This window comes from Rhinopithecus roxellana, chromosome 11, assembly GCF_007565055.1.
Source record: "Rhinopithecus roxellana isolate Shanxi Qingling chromosome 11, ASM756505v1, whole genome shotgun sequence".
NCBI lineage: Eukaryota > Metazoa > Chordata > Mammalia > Primates > Cercopithecidae > Rhinopithecus > Rhinopithecus roxellana.
Window position 1 is genome coordinate 53794381 of NC_044559.1, and position 4927 is coordinate 53799307.

Consider the following 4927-nt stretch of genomic DNA (forward strand, 5'->3'; position numbering starts at 1 on the left):
GTTCAGGGGTACATGTGCAGGATGTGCAGGTTTGTTACATAGGTAAACCTGTGCCATGGTAGTTTGCTGCACAGACCATCCCATCCCCTAGGTATTAAGCTCAGCATGCATCAGCTATTCTTCCTGATGCTGTCCTTCCCCCTGTACCCCCCTGCCAGGCTCCAGTGTGTGTTGTTACCCCTATGTGTCCATGTGTTCTCATCATTCAGCTCCCACTTTTAAGCGAGAACATGCGGTGTTTGGTTTTCTGTTCCTGCGTTAGTTTGCTGAGGACAGCAGCTCCCAACTCTATCTATGTCCCTGCAAAGGACATGATCTTATTCCTTTTCATGGCTGCATATATTCCATGGTGTATATGTGCCACATTTTCTTTATCCAATCTATCACTGATGGGCATTTAGGTTGATTCCATGTCTTCGCTATTGTGAATAGTGCTACAGTGAACATACACGTGCATGTATCTTTATAATAGAATGATTTATATTCCTTTGGATATATACCCATTAATGGGATTGCTGGGTCAAATGGTATTTCTGCCTCTAGGTCTTTGAGGAATCACCACACTGTCTTCCACAATGGTTGACCTAATTTATATTCCCACCAATAATGTAAAAGCATTCCTTTTTCTTTGCAATCTCACCAGCATCTGTTTTTTGTTTGTTTGTTGTTATTTGTTTGGTTGGCTGGTTTTTTACTTTTTAATAATAGCCACTCTGACTGGCATGAAATGGTATCTTATTATGGTTTCAATTTGCATTTCTCTAATGATCAGTGATGTTGAGCTTTTTCTCATGTATTTTGCCGTATAGTATGTCTTCTTTTGAGAAGTGTCTGTTCATGTCCTTTGACCACTTTTTAATGGAGTTGTTCTTTCTTGTAAATTTGAAAACCAATCTTCTTTATGTGTTAATAGTATTTTCATAAAATAGAAGTACTAATATTGCATTTCACGACACTTTTAGGTACAATTATAAAAGTCATTTGTGGCTGGGCATGGTGGCTCACACCTATAATCCCAGCACTTTGGGAGGTGGAGTCAGAAGGCTGGCTTGAGCCCAAGAGTTTGGGACAAACCTGGGCAACAAAGTGAGACTCCTACCTCTAGAAAAAGTACAAAATCAACCAGGTGTGGTGGTGCACACCTGTAGTCCCAGCTACTCAGGAGGCTGGGCAGGAGGATCGCCTAAGCCGAGGAGGTAAAGGCTACAGTGAACTGTGATAGAGACGCTACACTCTAGCCTTGGTGACAGAGCAAGACCTTGTCTCAAAGTAAAAAGAAAAAAAAAGTCACTTGTTACAACTATGCATTTAGATTTTCCTTAAACAATCAATTTATGCCTCTCTCTACTGCTTCTGTTTGATTAATACACACGATCATTCCAAATCAGTAGCATTGCATAACAACCTTGTTAACATCTATTTTCTAGGTACTTAATAGGACTGATTTCATCAAGGCCATCCCTCTGAACTCCCTGAGTATAGACATGATATTTTCATTTTACTACCCTGTGCTCCTGCCCAGCACACCCAAGCCTCAGGATCCAAGCCAGGTATGGAAGAACGAAAGCATCCAAGGCTTCATGGTGCAATTCCAGATGGAAAATGAATCCATCCTGTGGCCAGAGGAGGAACTACCTAGAAATTCTTCTCCCCAACTCTAGTCATTCACTGACAACTGTGGTTAAAACACCCTGCCACCCGGCAGTGTTTTTGTTTGTTTGTTTGTTTTGTTTTGTTTTGTTTTATTCTTTAAGTTCTAGGGTACATGTGCACAACGTGCAGGTTTGTTTCATATGTATACATGTGCCATGTTGGTGTGCTGCACCCATTAACTCGTCATTTACATTAGGTATTCCTCCTAATGCCATCTCTCCCCACTTCCCCCACCTCACGACAGGCCCCGGTGTGTGCTGTTCCCCTTCCTGTGTCCAAGTGTTCTCATTGTTCAATTCCCACCTATGAGTGAGAACATGCGGTGTTTGGTTTCCTCACGAGCCCGTGAGCTCCAAAACCACAGGAGATCTTTCAGCAGGCCAAGAGGGTGGGCAGCAGTTGGAGCCACTGTGGTTTAAAGGAGTAAACAAGCCAGTTCATTTAGTTGGATGAGTACAGAGGGCTGTGCCGGAGAATGTCATGTATGCCCAAGCACTCGTTTGTGGTTTTCAAAAAGGACAAATGGGTGTGGGCTGAAAGTGTGGCATCACCACCCAGAAAGAACTGAAATTGCCACGCAGGCTGCAGGAGCACACACCCCAATTATCATCTATTATCTAGCTGATCCTCACAATATGAGCTCTTGCTCGTTATCTAGAAATCTATCTGAAATAAACACAGGTTTAGTTATCACTCTATCAGCATGATGACCATGGGGTGCTCCAGGAAGGGGACTAGACAAGGAGGAAATACCCAGAGCTCCTGTCCTGGCACTGCCATTCCCAGGAGCAAGTCTTGAAACTGCTCTGGGCTTCAGCGTCCTCGTTTGTAAAATGGCAATTACAATACCAGCTGCATCTTCCTTGCAGAATTACGAGCTGATAAAGAAAACCAATAGACAAGTATCTTACTGAGCTCACAGTGTTCCCAAACATGTAGACCCCGGCGGGGGCTTGAAAAGGGATAAGAAATAGTATCTGGCCTGGAATATTTCCCAATAGATGTTGGATAAGATGAGACTAAAGCCTGTGTATCAATAGTAAACAATTTGACAAGTATTTGCACAAGCACACAGTTATAGAATGTAAGCTATAACCTCTATAGGATTACACAGACAAGGGAGAGTGACATGGAGGGGCAAGAGTTGGTCTGGACCCTACAGGATGAAAAAGCTTTGTCTGGGAAAGGGAGGGAAGGACAGGAGCTCATCAATGAAGACTCCAAGGCTGCAAAAAGCAACACTTCTTCAAGGGGCCAGGGAAATGAAAATGTAAGGATAGGATGACACTGGATTCAAGTAACAGTGAAATCAGATGGAGGAGGTAGAGGTATTTGGAAAGAAAGGGAAATTGAGTTCTATTGTATTTTCAAACAACAGTGACAGAAGTTTAAGGAAGATGAATCTAAAAACAGTGTGTAGTCTGGTCAGAGCTAAGATGGAAACTGAAATGGAAAAGCATCTACTGATCACTCTTATAGCAGTAAGAAAAAAACTGGTAAGACCAGATGACTTTCTTTCTTTTTTTTTTTTTTTTTTTTTGAGACGGAGTCTCGCTCTGTCGCCCAGGCTGGAGTACAGTGGCACGATCTCGGCTCACTGCAAGCTCCGCCTCCCAGGTTCATGCCATTCTCCCGCCTCAGCCTCCCAAGTAGCTGGGACTAGAGGCACCCGCCACCACGCCCGGCTAATTTTTTCGTATTTTTGGTAGAGACGGGGCTTCACTGCGTGTTAGCCAGGATGGTCTACGATATCCTGACCTCGTGATCTGCTCGTCTCGGCCTCCCAAAAGTGCTGGGATTACAAGCGTGAGCCACCGCGCCTGGCCAGACCAGATGACTTTCTAGATACAAGGGAAAGAGCTGGGTTAAGTTCATTTAAATTTTTGAGCAGGGGGATTACAAGAACTTCTGCTCGTTTGAATATCAGCATCCACTGATACGTTCCTGTTTGCTTTGCTTTATTGGAGGATGGGGCCATTTAAAGCCATTGCTCCACAGAGTATTCTGATTGCAATTGACTCATATGAATGACAATAATATTCCCTCACCAAGCATAGCTATTTATTATGTGGTTCTGTAGGTGTGGTTTTCTTCCCATCTTGATTTTGCATCAACTCCTGTTCTGTTATGCAACAAATCTTCAGCATTATATCATCTTGTTTTTTTTAACCTGTGGAGCTCTGAAGCTCGGAAAGTAGAATCATCTCGTAGAATCCATCAATCTTTATTTGAATCAGTGCAGTATTTTTGTGAAGTTTAGCTACCGGAGCATAGGGGCAAGGCGCAAATCCAATTTTGTCCACTAGGTGGCAGACAAGAACTACTTTCTCTGCATCCCTCTCGAAAAATAATGAGAGTCACAATATGGAAAACCTAAGCGCTGTGGCTCATACATTCCTATTTGTCCTCTGAACTTAGAAAAGGAAACACAAATTTGTATGCCTAATATCGCTCTGTGGTCCACTGACAAATGCCAAAAGGTTTTCAGACTACTCAGTTGGGGTACAGGTACTTTTGCTTTTTGGGTGGATTTTTGGAGTTTTTTGTTTGCTTGATTGATGTCTTTGTGTTTTGTCCAAGTGAAAAATAGTGGTGGGAACAGATCACGAAGGTGGTAATGATAGTGTTATAAAGTGAGACTATATTGATTACAGTGTATTAATTTTTAATTAATTCATTCATTAATCTTTTGCAGGTCAGGGTTAAGGGGAGTGCGGGTGGAAAGGGCAGTGGGAATTGTGCAGGTAGGTGGAAGATATGATCAAGGTGAATAGCAATGAGACTGTTTCCAAAGGCCATACAGTCTTTGCCACTCTCTTCTAAAATTATTTTTTGAGACAGATTCTCATTCTGTTGCCCAGGCTGGAGTACAGTGGCACGATCATGGCTCATGGCTCATGGCTCTGCAGCCTCAACCTCCCAGGCTCAAGCAATCCTCCCACCTCACACTCCCCAGTAGCTGGGACTGCAGGCGCACAACACCACACCTGGCTAATTTTATTTTTACTTTTCTTTTTTTTTTTTTTTTGAGATGGAGTTTCTCTCTTGTTGCCCAGTCTGGAGTGCAATGGTGCAATCTCTGCTCACTGCAACCTCGGTCTCCTGAATTCCAGAAATTATCCTGCCTAAGCCTCCTAAGTAGCTGGGCTTGCAAGGGCCCGTCAAAAATCCAGCCAGCTAATTTTCTGTATTTTTAGTAGAGATGGGGTTCTCCCACGTTGGCCAGGCTGGTCTTAAGCTCCTGACCTCAGGTGATCCGCCCACCTCAGCCTCC